This window comes from Dendropsophus ebraccatus, unplaced genomic scaffold, assembly GCF_027789765.1.
Source record: "Dendropsophus ebraccatus isolate aDenEbr1 unplaced genomic scaffold, aDenEbr1.pat pat_scaffold_1045_ctg1, whole genome shotgun sequence".
Classification (NCBI taxonomy): domain Eukaryota; kingdom Metazoa; phylum Chordata; class Amphibia; order Anura; family Hylidae; genus Dendropsophus; species Dendropsophus ebraccatus.
In genome coordinates this window covers 3067-22976 of record NW_027208462.1, presented here as the reverse complement: position 1 = coordinate 22976, position 19910 = coordinate 3067, and the positions used below count along the sequence as shown (strand labels likewise).

The window sequence follows — 19910 nt, the reverse complement described above, 5'->3', positions numbered from 1 at the left end:
AGCATCTACTGTATGTCTCTAGCATTCCCCCTGTAGATGAGGGGTTAACAATGGCATGACGACTCCTGGAAAGGCAGGTTGTGCTGCTTCTTGACCAGCAAACATAGCCACCTGTGTTTTGGGCAAAATATTGAAACAACAAAAATAACATCTTTTGGCACGGGCTCCATTGTAGCGTATACAGTATGTACAGTAAACACATGGGCTACATAAGAAGTAATCAGTCAACATAATATACTGCAAATTGCCTTCTCAAGCTGAGACGTGAGCAGAGCACGTGGACCGTTTCATTGCACCAAACACCCACTATGAAATGAGCTCCTCTAAATAATATCACATTACTTCCTGGCATTCCAAAGCTATTACCAGAATTCTAAGTAGCCTTAAAAAAAACTATTTAAGAAAAAAATAAAATAAAAAAAAGTACTCCCCCTACCTTAAAAGGATGCCTTCTTTTTGTTCTGAACCGCTCAATCATTTTTAGGCAGCTTTGCCAGGCTCCTGACTGGAAGCCTGATGAGATAGTTATAACTATAGGAATGTGGGGTCCCCATCATGAATATGGTCAGGGCTATACTGAGACTTTTAGTGGCATTACCAGATGGATTCTAAAGTGTATTGGTCAGCTGGAATTCCCATTCCAAATTGCTGACACTGTTAAATAGCTGTTGGGTCAAGCAAACACATGGAGGGACATTTATCCCAGGGGCGTATACCTGGGAGAAGGTGCAGATCGTCCTCTTCTCCCTGGCGTATGCCTGCTGTATTTGGCTGGGGAACAGGGCGAGGGGCCTAATTTAAGACCGGCGTACTTGATAAATTTACAGCTTGCTGCACTCAGCTTGGGAAAGCCTCTTTGACACTTTGCGCAGGAGAATAAAAGCATTTTCTCCTTTCTGGAAGTACAGACAGATATATGTAAGGTACCATGTGTCCTTGACCTTACAGCTTACAGTGTCAGGCTAGGTTCACACTGCATTTTTGCAATCCATTTAACGTATACATTTTATGCAAAAAACGGATGCAATTGTGTGTCATCTGTTTGGATCAGTTTTCCATTGACTTCCATTATAATTAAAAAAAAAAAAAATCGAAACGGATGTGTTTTTTTTAACATACAGAAAAGTAGTGTTGACACTACTTTTCTGCACGTTAAAAAAAAAACGCATCCGCTTTGATCCGTTTTTTTTTTATAATGGAAGTGAATGGAAAACAGATGACACACAATTGCATCAGTTTTTTCCATAAAATGTATACGTTAAACGGATTGCAAAAACACAGTGTGAACCTAGCCTAAGCAGTGAAACATGAATTGCAGCTGACAGATTTACCTTAAAATCAATCTTTTAGTGCTACAAAAAGTAACTTATTTGGTGTTTTAGCACCTGGAAAAGATAGATGACAACCTTGTGCCGAAGTTATACTAGTGTCAGTGCTGCCCAAACTATCTAATGACACACATTTCTTCTTTCAGCATTGCACCAACATGTACATGAAAGCTCTCCTCACGTTAAAGTGAGCCAGTCGGCATGATATAGCTTTCAGATGCAGCAAACAGAGCTCCGACACAGCTCCCTTCTGCATCGGGGAAGTGTTCAACCATAAGTGTAGTTAGAGAGAAAACATCTTTTATTCTGCATGCGAGTCAGGTGGAGAGCTGTAAACTGCTCATCTGGTAGGTGCCAGGGCCATTACTAGTCACAGTTTTCTGTATCAGGTCTCTGTTTGCTGCATTTAGGAGCTATTTTAGCACAATTATGCTGATTGGTTCCCTTTAACATCTATCGGCAGGTTAGATCAGTGTCACCAGCTAAAAAATTCCCATTAAAGGGGTACTCCAGCGTGGGGGCTATTTTTAGATCTGTCCAGGGAGGAGGTGGCTGAAAGAAAAGACGTCCACTAACCTCCCCGGTTTCAGCGGCGGGTCCCGCATCGTGGCGTTCCGGTCCCCGGCCGCTTCCGGGTGTCTGACGAGGGCCCGAGACGTGACGTCTCAGGTCCACTCAGCCACTCAATGAAGGAGGTGGGATCTGAGCGGACTTGAAACGGATCCCACCTCCTTCACTGAGTGGCTGAGCGGACCTGACATGTCACGTCTCGGGCCCGCGTCAAGACACCTGAAAGCGGCCGGGAACCGTGCACCGGAGCACCGATGCAGGACCCGCCGCTGGAACCGGGGAGGTGAGTGGACGTCTTTTCTTTCAGCCACCTCCTCCCTGGCCAGATCTAAAATAGCCCCCATGCTGGAGTACCCCTTTAAAGCCAATAAAAATACATAAAATCTACCCCACTTGATAAGTAGAGGTCAGGAAACCACCATATATGTATTACAACACACAAAATGAATATACATATACCAACCCAAAACAAATAGTAAAGTACAGGTGCCAAACCTAAATAGTTAGTATGCCCATATGATTTGTTAGCGTAGAACCATTTCCCCCATAGTCTACAACACTGCATTAACAAGTACTGCTGGTGGTTGAGGGAACCTTACCTCCAACCCTCTTTGGAATGGAGACCATGTAATACCACATATTTCCTGCATGTGTAAAAAAAAAAAAAAAATGCCTGACCAGCCACAGCATTCCTTGGCAATGCCCATGATAAGCTTATAGCCCAAAAGGCATATTGACTGTTTTATCTCAGAGTTGTCTAGACTTGCTACTGTTCTTCCTACCTTAAGGCCCTATTCCACAGAACTTTTTCGAACGATCATTCATAAAATCGTTCAAACGACCGCTCGTTAACCATATTCGTTCTGTGGAAAAGCTGTAAACGAGCGAACGACAACAGCGAAATCGTCGTTGAGTCGTTCACATATTTTTTTTCAACATGTCGAAAAAAAAATCGTTGGTCTTTCACAATAATTCGCTAATCTTTTCGTTGAATAAAAATCTTTCAGTCGTTCTTGAAATGGCTACCTACATTTCCCCACGTATCAAAAAGCATCAAAAGTACAACAAAACGCAGAATCTTGGCTAAACGGCTAAATATATTAGGTAACCAGAGAAACATGGTGAGATAATAGGATTAAGCAAGAAGTAATATATGTGGCATGAAGATATAGTGTATTATAACAGGAGCATTAGCAAGCCGGATTAACACATGTCATGATGGATAGTCTATTATGAAGACCAGGAACTATGTATGGTGCTGGGTTAAGAGTCAAGAATAGCTACAAAAGGATTAAACAAGTAGAGATCTTATTGAATAACATTAGAACTTATTTATAACCTATTAAGTAAATATATACAGCTTTTCTTGTTTTTTTGCTTGTAAAACTGGGTGTGTTCTCATGATCAAATTATTTTATGCAGTTTTTAAAGCCAAAGCCAGGAATGGATCATAAATGGAGGACATGCACAAAGAAACAGAGGTGTCCTTGCAATTTGCATACCTCCCATTGATTTTAATGGGAGCTGGACAGAGTAGCCCCACAAGCTATGCAAACAGGCTAGAGGGGGCTGGGGAGCTCTCAGTCTGAAGATAGGTGTGGGTCGGACCTGCGGCTAGGGGAACATCATGTGGATATGCCATAAGGGTCCCAGATTACAACATTGAACCAGTTAGTATAGTAACTATCAGGATCAGTCACACATTTTAGCTGCATTGATATACCGCTATGGTACAGTCACAGTTTTGCTATGATTTTCCAAAAAGTATAAGCCATATTTGCTTTAGAAATTCACCCAATAGTTCATTCAATTGAAAAACTGGTACAATCACAAAATGCAATGTGAGAACACAGCACCTATAAAGTACCAATAACATTATAATACCCTAGTTTATGCCAGGGTGACACCATTCTTCGAAAGGTTCCCCACTAACTGATACATAAGTAAGCTACAGTCATATACATTATCTACCACAATATAACAATCCACAACAAATTACATAATAAAAAATAGAAACTTACAATCTGTCGTCTCCCCGCTGGCAACAAACACAAGACTGATGAGCACCAGTGTATTGAAGAATATAACAGACACTTGGGGGTCTGACTTCTCCATGTCACCAATTTAGAAAGTCTAGTAAAATACTAAAACGATGTTAAAACTAATAACTCTTAAAAACAAAGTTGACCAGACGTCCATGCATGCTGCAGGTACTTGTCAGTAGTTCAAGTGCTGGAGCAACACAGTGTTAGAGGTGTCTCCACATTGCATTGTGTAGTTGAGTCTTGCAGTGTGAGCACCTGTGTATTGTGGGAGGTGTGACTTAGTGAAATGTGCCTAATAGTATAACAGCAGATGTATGGGAAGCATGCCACAATGACAGGCCCACTCTGCTGCCTATTGGCCTGCCCAGGACACCTACACCCCCTAGTGCTAATTGCATGTAGTGAGCTCCACCTCCACCTGCTGCAAAGAAAACCTCTAGAGATATATACTCTGTAAATACCAGACAGGCAATCTCATATATAGTATCTGTACACACAAACATTGTCCATCTATTTGGACTGGAAGATTTTACACCTATGGTCAGTACAGTACAGTACAGTACAGTAATAAATTCATTACAGACAAAGCATTACTGGTAAAAAAAAAAAATCTGTATGACCTCCTTCACATGCACTTTTTTATTGATTTTTGTTTAGCCAAATGTCATGTTTATGTGCTACATGTGTTCTTTATTGTGTTTTTGTAGTCTTTTTTTTATTTGTGTGCATGTGTACATATGTGTTGCATTTTTATGCCAGTTATGTGGCATTTTTTCACATTCTTCAAGAGAAATCCTTAAATGACATTATGAATGGAACACATGACTGGTAATAGGAAAAATCCAACCATGCATGTACTAGAACAGATCTCCAGACAATGGCCTCTTCACCTGTATCCGTGTCTCTAAAATGTAGAATGCCCCTGTTCACTTTCATAGTGAATCATGTGTACCTGCCCGGGGATCCTCCCCCAGTGGTTCTCAGGCTGCAATCCAGAAGAGAGAGACAGCAGCTTCATACATTGTGGGAGCCTGGACTAGGGGGAGTATAATTTTTTTTCAATATATCAGGGGTGGGGGGGGGGGGGGGGGTCATTATTATGTGGAAGCACATTATTACTATATAGGGGTCACAGGAGGCATAATTACTATACAGGGCTCGGAGGGCATATGAGGGTACTATATGAGGGTACAGGGGACATTTTTACTATATAGAGGCACACGGGGCATAATTATTATATGAGGGACACAGGGACAGCTATTAATTAAAGGAGACATTATTATTATATAGGGGTACAGGGGTCACTATGATTGTACGAAAACACAAGGGAGTATTATTATTGCTGTATGGGGGCATATGAGGCATTATGACTGTATGGAGGCAAGGGGGGGCATTATTTATGGATAGGGCACCATTAGGGCCCTGTTAAACGGGAGAATAATCTGCCAAATTAGACCGATTCGGCAGATCATCGCTTTGTGTAATAAAGACAGCGATGATTATCGGTTGATTGTGTCTTTGGGTCTGTCAGGCACGTGTAATAGCGATGCGCGGCTGATGGCTGATGAATCTGTAAAGAAAATAATAAAGTACAGTGGTGCCTTGGATTACAAGCATAATTATTTCCAGAACCGTGCTTGTAATCCAAATCCGCTCTTTAACCAAAGCAAATTTCCCCATAAGAAATCACTGATACAGTATGACAATCAGCATGTGGTGTATAATGTATAATAAGTGCATAAACCTGAAAAACAGCAGCAGTTTGTAGATACAGGATGGAAATGCAGATCCCCACAATGCAGTAGTGTAGTACAACAGGCTAGAATAGAGAAGAAGGGCTGCTGTCAGAGGTCTGTGTGGTCACATGACAGCAATGGGGAAGGTGTGTGTGCTCAGTATGGACCAATCAGAAAGTGAGAATTACAGCAGTTTGAATGGCTGAGTGTAAGTGCAGGCACATTATAGCAGCAGTGTGTATAGCTGAGTGTAAGTGCAGGCATATTATAGCAGCAGTGTGTATAGCTGAGTGTAAGTGCAGGCATATTATAGCAGCAGTGTGTATAGCTGAGTGTAAGTGCAGGCACGTTATAGCAGGAATGCAGAGAATGGGAAACACGAGGGCTGACAGATCTGCCATGATTTGGAAGGTGAGGGAGACTTCCAGGGTCAAAGTACAGTGCTGTAGACCACCCTGTGCAAGCCATGCCCCTCCCCCACTCCCCATCCCACTCAGTACAGGGAGCTCTTAAACCAAAGCAATGCTCTTATACCAAGTTACAATTAAAAAAAAAAAAAAAACGTGAGCTCTTCGTGCAAAACGCTCTCAATTCAAGTTACTCTTAAACCAAGGTCCACTGTATATATATTACCTCTCCAAGCTTCTCAGTGTCTTACTGTCTTCTCCCTGTTCCCCACAGCCGCCAAGGCAACTTCAGAGCTGCTTTCTGAAGTGATAAGCTGCTTAGCCAATCACTGGCTGGGAGGGACTGGATGGGACTGCCATAGTCAGTGATTGGCTGAGCGGCCTGGCAGCTCTGAAGTTTCACCAGTGGCTGTGGGGAGCGGGGAGAAAACAGGAAGACACCAGGGAGCATAGAGAGATAATGTATACATTTTAGTATTAGGCAGAGTTCACACTGCATTTTTGCAATCTATTTTTTTCATCTGTTTTTATAAAAAAAAAACAAAAAAAAAACAGATGAAAAAAACGGATGCATTTGTGTGCATCTGTTTTGATCCATTTTTTCATTATAAAAAATGGATGAAAACGCATCTATTTTTAGTGTACACAAAAGCGTGGTTGACCACACTTTTGGGTACGCTACAAAAACGTATGTGCAAAAATCAAGCTATGTAATAGGCTCTAGCAGATCTGCACTTGTTTACTATTGTGATAGGGCTATCTAATACGGGGCTGGGGCTCAGGAACATTTTTACTGCATGGAGTACAAGGGGCATTATTACTGTAGGGGGCATTACATGAGGGCACAGAAGATATTAATAATTTATGGAGGTACTGTTGGGATATTATTTGTGAATGGGATCAAAGTAGGGGCATTAGTTGTGAGTGTGGGGCACTCACTCATGGAGTCAAATGGAGAAGAAAACGGAAAAAAGACAGCCCAGGGAAGATTTTACCTGTGAGTCACTGGATGTAATTGTAATAATTTATAAGGGCTACACACCTCCTATATAATACTAGTATGAACCACTGTAGGGGAAAAATATAGGTTAGGGTAGCTTCACACGTAACGGATCTGCAGCGGATTTCACGCTGCGAGTTTGCGGATCCTGGTATAGTAAAGGTCTATGGGGTCACATACCCGCAGCAGAATTTTCATTCTGCTGCGGATGTGACCCGGCCCCTTTAACCCATTGCATCCCGCTGCCTGCAGCCCCTGCCCGGAGCATACATTACCTGCTCTGCGCCACGGCTGTGTGAGGCTCCCGACTCCCCATCAGCCAATCAGTGCTGTCATGCACTGATTGGCTGATGGGGACAGAGGGGAGCCTCACACAGCCGCGGCGCCGAGCAGGTAATGTATGCTGCGGGCGGTGGGATGCGCTGGGTTAAAGGGGCCGGGTCACATATATCCGCAGCGAAGGCGCACAGGGGGACTATATACTACTGGTGGAGCACACAGGGGGGATGTATACTACTGAGGGAGCGCAGAGGGGGACAACATACTACTGGGGGAGCTCACATGGGGACTATATACTGCTGTGGGAGAGCACAGGGGTCTATATACTACTGGGGGGGCGCACAGGGATATATACTACTGGGGGAGCAACAGGGGTCTATACATACCTCCCAACCGTTCCGGATTCCGCGGGACAGTCCCGTTTTCGGCCCCCCGTGTCCCGCATTACATGTGGTCCTAGCGAAAAAAAACAATAAAGCAGTAACTCACCTGTCCGCCGGTCCCAGCAGCTCCTCTCCCAGCAGAGCGTGCACTCCCGTCATCCTCCGGGGCGGGCAGCGGGGTACAGAGACACTGACTGTGCCGGAAGTGACCTGCAGCCTCTCATGAATTACTTCCGGCACAGTCAGTGTCTGTATACCCCGCTGCCCGTCCCGGAGGATGACGGGAGTGCGCGCTGTGCTGGGAGAGGAGCTGCTGGGACCGGCGGACAGGTGAGTTACTGGTTTATTGTTTTTTTCACTGGGGCCACACTAATGGGGGGTATTGGCTACTATGTGGGGCACTATATGGGGGATTGGCTACTATGTGGGGCATATTTGGGGGCATTGGCTACTATATGGGGGGATTGGCTACTATGTGGGGCATATTTGGGGGGCATTGGCTACTATGTGGGGCATATATGGGGGATTGGCTACTATATGGGGCATATATGGGGGCATTGGCTACTATGTGGGCACTCTATGGGGATTGGCTACTATGTGGGGCACTATATGGGGGGATTGGCTACTATGTGGGGCACTATATGGGGATTGGCTACTATGTGGGGCATATTTGGGGGCATTGGCTACTATGTGGGGCATATATGGGGATTGGCTACTATGTGGGGCACTATATGGGGGATTGGCTACTATGTGGGCATATATGGGGGATTGGCTACTATGTGGGGCACTATATGGGGGGATTGGCTACTATGTGGGCATATATGGGGCATTGGCTACTATGTGGGGCATATATTGTGGATTGGATAATATGTGGGGCACTATATGGGGGCATTGGCTACTATGTGGGGCACTATATAGGGATTGGCTACTATGTGGGGCACTATATGGGGGCATAGGCTACTATGTGGGGCTCTATATGGGGGCATTGGCTACTATGTGGGGCACTATGTGGGGATTGGACACTATGGGGGGGATTGGATACTATGTTGGTCACTATATGGGGCATTGGATACTATGTGGGGCACTATAATGGGGGATTGGATACTATATACGGCATTTTTGGCAGGATTGGATAATGTATAGGGCATTATTCAGTCAGCAGCATGTGGTGACTGTAGGGGCGTGGCTATGGAGGGTTGCTATGGGGGCGTGGCTATGGAGGGTTGCTATGGGGGCGTGGCTATGGAGGGTCGCTATGGGGGCCGCGGCGCACATGTCCCTCTTTGCTCTTTGCAAAAGTTGGGAGGTATGGTCTATATACTACTGGGGGAGCACAACATGTTTACTAATGATGTTCAGCTCGGACCTTCACCTTATAATAGACGCCAGTAAGTAAGTTGAGTACCCCTGGTGTAGAAGCTTCAGCGGTGGCCCTGATCAAGAAGATTGGCGCTTACCGATCCGGCCGTCTGATACCCCTGTAAGATATCATTCAAAGTAAAGTCTGGCAAGAACTCTAGCTGATTCCAAGACTTCCAAGGGGTTAAAGGCTGTTAAACTCAAGTGCTGGGTAGTTCATGGCACATGTATTACATGAAACCATAGACCCCCATATACCCGATAGAAGCTAAAAGTGTGTACAGGCAAGGGTGTATATAGCAAGTTATGCTGGATGGAATAGCACCTGTGCATTATATCACTGAACTGGATCACATAACAAAATATATACCACATTATATATATATATATATTTTTTTTTTTTTTTTTTTTTTTTTTTTTACCATGGAACCCTAAGTGACATCCGTCATAGGTATGCGGTGGATGTATAGCTCAGGGACTAAATCCCTAAGGTCAGAAAAACCCTTTTTAATTTAGGAGGACCAATGTGCTTTGAAGCAGACCTCCAGATTAATTACTTTATAGGGTCTTCCATTGCTGTTGTTCATTTTCCCTTTTTACCCCCTGGACTGTTGCCCATCGAGACCCATAGTGCAATGTGCCTTACGTTCAGACAATCAGATAAACAGATCTAGAACATTCCCTTTCTTGGAATATGTACTCTCCACTCTCCTCTGCCTGGGATATTTTTGTTACATTTTTGTCTCTTTCCATTGTTTTGGGTCGTCCAGCACAAAATATTTACCCTGAAAACTGTGACTGCAACAACTGCTGCAAAGCATCAAGATACCGGCTGTTTGTCAAATAACAGGAAAAATGAGACTCCACTTGTCAGAGGCAAAGTTAACTCTCTCATGCCTGGATACAGTCAAAGGCTGTGTTCACACTAAGTATAAAAAACGGCCGTATTTCATAACAAAGGCCGTATTTGCTCAAACAACGGACGTTATTTGCAAAATGAAAGAGGAGCTGAGATTGGTTGCTGTGGGCAGTTTACAACAGTGTGTATATTACACCCTTTGATAAATCATTGTGTGAGTCATTGTCATTATATTCAAAGAACAACAGAGATACATATATTTCTCTTGTACTATAGTGCACAATAATTTATATGTATTTATATGTATGTAATTATTTTTATGTATAAAATGTACTTAATACATAGGAAATAATATATATATATATATATATATATATATATATATGTATATATATATATATATATATATATATATACATATATATATATATATATATATATATATATATATATATATATATATATATATTATATACCACATTGTACAGTATGTGTATGTACTGTATTGTATTTTATATGTATGTATTTAGTAGGTATGAAATTTTAAATATACATATTGGGGAAGATTTATCAAACATGGTGTAAATTTTAAACTGGCTCATGTGCTCCTATCAATCAATCAGATTGGATTGGTTGCCAGGGGCAACTGAGCCAGTTTCACTTTACACCATGTTTGATAAATCTCCCCCATTGACTATATTCACATGTCTTTTCTTGGCCATTTTGCGGCCGTTCTTTGGACGGCTGTCATTTTGGTGCCAAAAAGTGGCCTGTTTATGTACCAGTCTGTCATTTACCTTATTCGTGTGAATGTGTTTCTAGATTTTGTAATGCCCTGTATGTTAAACCCTATCACTTTTACACTGCTCTGGAATTAAGGGTGCTTAAAGTATTAATCACATGTATACTGAAGATATACTGTATGTGTAATGTATACTGTATATGTGTTAACATAGTTACATATTACAGTTTAAAAACAACACCATCAGGTTTAACCAAAGGAGGGAAAAAGATGTGGCAGAAGAGGAGCAGTATGGTGGATGAAGGGGAGGGGTGTGAGTAACCTTACACAAGAACTCTATACCTCTACATACGCATTCATGTTATTTTATTCTAAGAATTTGTTTAAGCCTGTTTTGAAGCCCCCAACTGTTTTTGCTGTGACGGCTCCTGGGGTGACTGTTTTACAGATTCACTGTTCCTATTATAAGGAAGGCTTGTCGTCTTTGGAGACTGAACCTAGACGGCAGTGCCAACCGGTCTTCTCCAGACAGGCGTAATTATTTTAATCTTTCCTCATAACTTTCTATTAAACAGGGTCCAAAACTGAACGGCATATTCTAGATGAGGCCACACCAAAGCTTTATAAAGCTTCTTTGCATACATGACAATATCCTGCTGGGCTTAAAGGGATAGTGCGGCGTTTAACATTAATTCACTAAATAACACACATTACAAAGTTATACAACTTTGGAAGGTGTATTATTTAAGTGAATGGCCCCCTTCCCCATGTTCCCCCCCCCCCCCACACCGGAAGTGTGGTGCGGTATACTTACTCAATTGCTGTCGACCCCGGCCGCTATCTTGGGTCGACGACGTCATCTTTGGGAGGCCGGCCGGACCGCTCCAGCCGTCCCTCATGACAGCCCCCCTCTACCGCGTTATCAGCTGCTCAGCCGCGATTGGCTGAGCATAACTATGGCCGACCCCCCGAAGATGATGTTGTCGACCCAAGATGGCGGCCGGGGTCGACAGCAATTAAGTAAGTACTGTATACTGCACCACACTGCCGAGGTGGGGGGAACACGGGGAAGGGGGCCATTCACTTAAAGGGGTGCTCCAGCGTGGGGGCACTTTTTGGGGGGACTGGGGAGGAGGTGGCTGAAATAAAAGATGTCCACGTACCTCCCTGGTTCCGGCGGGTCCCGCATCACGGCGCTCCGGTCCCCGGCCGCTTCCGGGTGTCTGACGCCGCCCGAGACGCTACATCTCAGGGCCGCTTAGCCACTCAGTGAAGGAGGCGGGATCCGTTTGAAGTCCGCTCGGATCCCGCCTCCTTCACTGAGTGGCTGAGCAGCCCTGAGACGTAGCGTCTCGGGCGGCGTCAGACACCCGGAAGCGGCCGGGAACCGGGGGTGGAAGCATCATGATGCGGGACCCGCCGCTGGAACCAGGGAGGTAAGTGGACGTCTTTTATTTCAGCCACCTCCTCCCCGGTCCCCCCAAAAAAGTGCCCCACGCTGGAGTACCCCTTTAAATAATTTAGTCAATAAATGTTTAATAGCAGCTGATTGATATTGCATGCTGTTCTGTAGTCCAGTATCTACAAATACATCTTTCTTTACTGGTGACTCTCCCAGTTTTACTCCCCCTATGACATATGATGCATGTGGGTTAGAACATAAGAAACATGCTGGTTATTAGTGCCCAGATGCATAACTTTAAATATATCCACATTGAGCCTGTGCTAAGCAGATGCCAAAACATTGTCGTCCCCTTGTCCCACTCCATTTTTATTTAGAGACGTGCGCCTTTCAATAAATCTGGTGAATCCAAAGCTACTGTGCGGCAGTCTAAGAAATCTACACCAGCTCTGAGCTGGTTTGCTGCTGTACTGAACTACAAATCTCGGAGTCATCTGCGAGGATAGAAACATTGCTGATAATACCATCCTCTATAGCATTAATATAGTTAAAACAGAAGGGAGGCAGGTACTATATATACCTGGGAATACACCACTTATAACCGATGAATATTCAGAGTAGGAATCATTAACTGCTAATGTGGTGGACTAGGTGGTGTTGTGTCAGCTCAGGCAAAGATGGTATTGTCGTGACGCCAGTGCTTGTCCGGCACACAGGTGTGATGTTGATACCTGCTTTGTTGTGGCTGGCCGTGTTCCCCAAATGGTCGGTGACCTGCCAGGTTGTAGTGGGTCCCTTGGGCTCTTGTCACGGTACTCCTGAGTGGCAACTGACCCACCTGGACTATCAGTACCGCCACCCACAGACCGGGAAAAAATAACCCAAGGGTTGCGGTTTGTGTGTATGGTTGCAGGTTCTTCAGTAGTACAATAAACTTTTGCAGAATAGATAAATCTTTAAAGAGGTATTCCCCCCCCCAATTTTTTTTAATACGTTGCCCACCCGTAGCTTTCCATCTTTCCAATATAAAGTTATTATGCATTCTGCACAGTTTTGCTGTTATCTAGATGCATCCACCCCCACGGATTGCATAGAATCATCAAACCTCAGTCCAACCCGACACGCTCCCTGCTCCTGGCCCTGACCCTCCGAGATGGCATCACGTGTCCTCAGTCTCTTCAATGGGCTGGCTTCTAACCCAGTCCACTGAAGTGAGGGAGGACACTGTCAGCTGCTGCAGTGTCTCCCATCTCCCTCCCCCCAGGTCAACTTTGTGCCCCCCCCCCCCCTCTGAGCTCACCTGTGGCCCCCACAAGCAGTCCCGGTGATCAGTGCAGAAAGCCACCACCAGCAGATTGTCGAAGGAGCCCCCCCCCCCCCGGGACTGAGCGGCAGCTGCACCCGGCAGCCAGCGGACCCCCCCCCCCCCCCCAATCCCCAACTCATAAGCAGCGGCTGGTGGCACCCACTCACCCTCCCAACCCCCCCCCCAGACTCACCAGCAGAGGCATCGGCTGAACCCCCCCCCCAACTGGGACTCAGCGGTAGCTGCAGCACCCGCTCACCCTCCCAGGACTCGGCAACACCTGCGGCTCACCCTCCCAGCAGCATCACCTGCCCCCCCCTCCCCGTCGGACTCACAAGCAGCGGGGGCAACACCCGCTCACCCTCCCAACCCCCTCCTGTGCCCCCCCGGACTCACCAGCACGGCGGCGGCACCCGCTCACCCTCCCAACCCCCTCCCCTGCCCCCCGGACTCAGCGGTAGCGGTGGCGGCAGCGCCGGCTCACCCTGCCAACCCCCTCCCCTGCCCCCCCCGGACTCACCAGCAGCGGGAGCAGCGCTGTCTGACTTCCCCCCACCCCGCCCGGACTCAGCAGTAGCAGTGGCGGCACCCGCTTTCTATTTGTTACTGCACTTATTCGGCTCTGCCATATCACTTATTCGGCTTTGCCATATCACTCAATCGGCTCTGCTATATCACTCATCCGGCTCTGCTATATCATTCATTCGGCTCTGCTATATCACTCAATCGCCTCTGCTATATTACGCATCCGGCTCTGCTATATCATTCATTCGGCTCTGCTATATCACTCAATCGGCTCTGCTATATCATTCATTCGGCTCTACTATATCACTCAATCGACTCTGCTATGTCATTCATTCGGCTCTGCTGTATCACTCAATCGGCCTAGCTATATAACTAAATCGGCTATGCTATATCACTCAATCGGCTCTGCTATATAACTCAATCGGCTCTGCTATATCATTTCTTCAGCTCTGCTATATCACTCAATCGGCTCTGCTATATCGCTCAATCGGCTCTGCTATATCGCTCAATCGGCTCTGCTATATCGCTCATTCGGCTCTGCTATATTGCTCACCCAGCTTTGCTATACCACACAACAAACTCATAAGGGCCAGAAGCCCAAATCTCATCCAGTAGTATCTTCCACTAGAGTCAAACGTAGCTTTTATTGGCTCTTTTATTAAAATGTAAACAAAATAATTGTTGTGACACTTAAAAACCCACTGCTACTAGTAGTCATCATAGTATCAGATTATTCATACACACAGTGATAGTAGCTGCAGACTACTCACTATCTCAAGTATATAGCTGTCTAACTAAACTAATAGTGCAGTGAAGGTTAAAAAATTCAGCCACAAGCCCCTCAACTAGTTTCACCCATACATGGGCTTCATCAGGAGGAGGGCTTATGAGGGCTTAAGCCCTCCTCCTGATGAAGCCCATGTATGGGTGAAACTAGTTGAGGGGCTTGTGGCTGAATTTTTTAACCTTCACTGCACTATTAGTTTAGTTAGACAGCTATATACTTGAGATAGTGAGTAGTCTGCAGCTACTATCACTGTGTGTATGAATAATCTGATACTATGATGACTACTAGTAGCAGTGGGTTTTTAAGTGTCACAACAATTATTTTGTTTACATTTTAATAAAAGAGCCAATAAAAGCTACGTTTGACTCTAGTGGAAGGTACTACTGGATGAGATTTGGGCTTCTGGCCCTTATGATCTTGTTGTGTATATATACCATCCAGATTACCTTCTTTTTGGGCACTTTAGTTTTGTTTTGCTATATCACAAACTCAACTCTGCAATGCAACTCACTCAACTCTGCTATATGTTGTGCATATCAGCTCTGCTACATCATGGACCAATCAGGCATAAGCATTGCATGATGGGAGATGTAGTTTTCTGGCCGGAACATGTTGGATATAGCTCAGCTTTTAAAAACAACTTGTAACTATGGAACAGAAGCAGCTAGAAATACGGGAGACGACTCAAAATTTTCAGGGGGACTTGGTGAGTAAGACCGGCTAGGTTTGGGAGCATTTCATCTTTTTAGCTCTTGGGGAAGAATACCCCTTTAACACAGACTCTTAGTGCTTAAACTCGTTGTGCTTAAAGTGACTCTGTACCCACAATCTGTCCCCTCAAAACCACTTGTACCGTCGGATAGCGGCTTTTAGTCCAAGATCTGTCCTGGGGTCCGTTCAGCAGATGATGTAGTTATTGTCCTAAAAAACAACTTTTAAACTTGCAGCCCTGTGTCAAATTGGCGTGGCCTAGAGTGTCTATGCCTTAGGCTTGCAACGCCTATCCAACCCTTCCTCCCCGCCCTCTTCACCATGAGGAATGCCCCAGGCAGGATTTCTCCTATTGACCTGTGTGAACTGTGCAGTGTTCAGACAGGTGAAGAATAAGAGAAATGCTGCCCAGGGCCATTCCTAATGGTGAAGAGGGCGGGGAGGAGGGACAGAGAGGCGGTGCAAGCTTAGGGCATAGATACTCTAGGCCACACCAATTTGACACAGGGCTGCAAGTTTAAAGTTGTTTTCTAGGACAATAACTGCACCACCTGCCAAACAGACCCCAGGAAAGATCTTGGATTAAAAGCAGCTATACGAAGGCACAAGTGGCTTCGGGGGACGGGGGGCAGATTGTGGGTACAGGGTGGGGGGGAGGAGAGGGGGGGATTTGGGTCTGCCCGATATGGAGAGGAGGGTTTTTTTATCTTTGTTTTTTTCGTTGCTTTTTGGTTCTCTTTTTTCTTTATGATTGGTAAAATTTTTTGTTGGAACATTAGGGGTTTAAAGCAAAAAGAAAAAAGGTGTGCAATTTTTAATTACATAAAGAAGTTTCTGCCAGCGGTGATATGTCTGCAGGAGACGCATGTTACAGAGGATACTAAACACATGACGAAGAGGTGTGTTGACCTCGGGTTTCACTCTGTCTATTCTGAATATGCCCCTGGGGTTTCAGTGTTAATACATAGGGGAGTGGACCTCGAGATCAAACAAGTAAAAACTGACCCGAAGGGAAGATATGTCTTTTTTTCTTTATTATGGGCTCAAATTAGGGTGGTCTTGGCTTTTATCTATATTCCTCCACCAGCTAACCTAGATGTTTTGCTAGCAGTTGTGGGCTTTTTGGAGGAGGTGGATTATGATTTGTTTTATGTTTGCGGTGATTACAATATGATTATGAATCCTGAGTTGGACAGACAAGGGGGAGCGGAAACTTCGTTGGTGGGAGCAACGACTTTAAAAAAGTTCGTAGATTCACTGGGGTGGCATGATCTCTGGAGAGAATTATTTCCTGATAAGAAGGTTTTTTCCTGTTTTAGTGCTACCCATTCCACGGCCTCCAGATAGATCTGGTGGTTACTAACGCTGCTGGCGTTTGGGCAACGAAGAGGTTGAAATATCTACCTAGAACTGTATCTGAGCATGACCCTGTTTTGGTGGAGGTCGCTCTGGGGCCCGTGGAATGTGGAAGAACGAGATCTATTAAGATAAACCCACTGTTAGGACTCGGGCCGGGCGTTCGGCTCGGCGTCCATAGCAGCCATATGTTTTTCACTAACTCTGCTGTGCTGTTCTGTGTTGTAGCAGAGGCCAGGGTTTCACTCCCCTGGCTGATCAGCTTAGATGTTGTGTGTGTTCACTAATTATTGACTGACAGCTGACTCACCAGTTAGATATCTGTATCTGGGCAGGACCTGGAGCCTCAGCCCCAATCAAGTCTGGGGCTGGGACTCCAGGCTCCATAAGTATCAGCCCTGAGCTCTCATTCCTCACCTGCGATAGTACCTGGTTCACCCTAGAGTTACTTGACCTAGCCTTTAGTCTGTATTTGATTCTTGGTTACCTAACTTCTGCTATTAACCTTTGACTACCCCTTTGGACACGATTTTGCACTGTGCTGCCCGTTTGGTATTTGACTTGGACTTCTGACTTCTCCTTGTTGTGTTTTGTCTGTCTTGTATTGTTCTGTGTTTCACTCAGCCAGCCTAGGGATTGCCGTCTAGTTGTCCGTTTGCTATTTTAGAGCATCTGAGGCAAGAAGGTAGGGACAGCGGGGTGGGTGCCAGCTTCAGGGCTCACCTGTCCTTGTGTCTCCCTGTCCCAATCCTAACACCCACATTGGTTTAAGATACTCAGTAACGAGGATAAAATAATGAATTATATAACGGCTTACTGGGAGATAAATAATACTGCTCCCTTGAATATAGTTTGGGATTCATTAAAAGCCTATCTCTGGGGTCTCCTATGCAGTGAAATTGATTACTTCCGTAAAGAGGTTAGAAAGAGGAAGAAAGAGTGTACGGAGAAAGTTGAAGCTATGACTTTAACTTATGCACAGGACTGCTCCCCAGAGAATTTGACCAAATTAAATCAAGCTCAGGAAGAACTAAAGCATATAGTGTGGGAAAGAGCTCAACACGCCTCATTTTTTAGGGGGCAAAAGGCCTTTGTTGGGGAGGGTAAACCCAGGAAATTTGTAATGGATCTGATTAATTCTCAAATGCGAGAAAGAAAGGAAATAACTCAGATACAGAATGAAAGGGGGGAAGTGGTTACAGGTAAACCAGAGATCCTAGAGGAGTTCAGGAAGTTTTATACTCACCTCTATAGGGAAGAGCAAGTAGTAAGTAGTAGTGAAGCAAAACAGTAATGTCACGGCCGCAGCGGCGTCCCGTGCTCCGGGCCGCCGCCGTGACCTCTCTCTTCCCCATGCAGCCGCCGGGGTCCATGTGCAGGGACCCGGCGCTGCTGCCTGTTCGGCCCCGGGGGGCGCCTTACCTCTCCCCACTCCTGTCTCCGCCGATGCCGGCCGGCGCACGCGACCCCGCGTCCTAGGGCCGCGCGCGCGCCGGCTGTCTCAGATTTAAAGGGCCAGTCCGCCCCTAATTGGTGTATGCACACAATCACTCCCTATAAATCCCAGCATGCCCTGTCCCTCGTGTTGGAGCCTCTACATGCTTCCCATAGCGTTTGGCTCAGCTCCCTATTGTTCCTGACCTCAGTCCCTGTTCCTAGTCCCTGTCCGCTGCTTACCCATTGTTCCTCAGCACTGCCTGCCACCTGCGGTTAAGCCTACAGACCTCTGCCTGCACTATCTTCTGCCTACTGCTCCTGCCACGCCTCGCCTGCTGTCACTAGCAACCAAGCCAGGGGTAGCGACCTGGGGGTCGCCTGCTGCAGCAAGTCCATCCCGCCTTGCGGCGGGCTCTGGTAAAAACCAGCGGCCCCTTAGACTCCGCTCCCTGGTGCGGTTAATACCATCGCTAGTGACGGTTCAGTGGATCCACGACTCCAGGCGTTACAAGTATTGAGAAAAGATTCAGCTCCCCAAACTGTCTGTTGAACAAAAAAGTAGACTGAGCTCACCGCTAACATTAAATGAATTGAAGAGAGCATTAGCCTCAGTGAGAAATGAATCTGTGCCCAGATCGGATGGTCTCCCCTATGAGATATACAAAAAGTATGGATCGGTCCTGCTTCCACGCCTCCTTGAAGTATTCAATGGGGCTTAGGAAACAGGGGAGTTGCCTCAATCTATGACTGAGGCGACAATTGTGGTTATATTAAAAAAGGGGAAAGACCACCTAGAGCCTGAGGCATATTGCCCAATCTCGCTACTGAACGCGGATTTTAAAATCTTAGCAAAAGCTTTAGCTACTAGACTGTCTGAGGTTATGACTAGTATAGTGGGGCAGGAACAAAATGGTTTTATCCCGGGGCGGTCTACCTTTAATAACTTAGCCGCGGGAGACCAAGTAAGAGCAGTGCTGAGTTTAGACGCAACCAAAGCCTTTGATAGAGTGACGTGGACATTTTTGTTTGAAACTATTTAATCTGGGGGATTACTTCTTAAGATGGGTGCGTATCTGCTATAGTAACCCTACTGCAAGGGTGTCGGTAAATGGACAGACCTTCAGAGTTGTCGCGTTGAGTAGGGGAACGAGACAAGGTTGCCCCCCGTCTCCCCTCCTCTTCGCCCTGGCAATGGAGCCGCTGGTGGCTAAAATTAAAGGCAGCATTGATTTTGAGGGTTTTGGTTTGGGGGGTGGGGCAGACCGTCTTCTTTTGTATGCAGATAATGTGCTCTTTTTTAATGATCCACATAACGCTGTTCCAAAGATAATAGAGATGATTGAACAATATGGAAAGATCACCGGTTTATCTATAAACTGGAGAATGTCCTTCTTATTAAAACTGGATGATCCATCTGCAGTTTGGCAATGAATCGCAGGTCGTAGAAAGGAATGAGTATATAGAATACCTGGGGGTAAAAGAATCAGGAGATGTACGAGACTTTGTTAAGTTAAATATCAAACCCCTAATAAATAAATTAGAACGGTTAATCGCAGTTTGACCGGTAGCAATGGCGGATAAGGTAATGCTGATTAAAAGTGTGGTCCTCCCCCAATTTTTATATCTGTTTTGTGCTGCCCCAATGGCCATTAAGGATAAATATTTCAAACAGATCAAA

The 19910-nt window shown here is 45.5% G+C and overlaps 1 pseudogene; it reads right to left on the bottom strand.

Moving 5' to 3' along the window:
- LOC138774696 (insulin receptor-related protein-like) overlaps positions 1–4179 on the bottom strand; it is a 40397-nt pseudogene extending 36218 nt beyond the window's left edge.
- Between the last annotated feature and the right edge of the window lie 15731 nt (positions 4180–19910).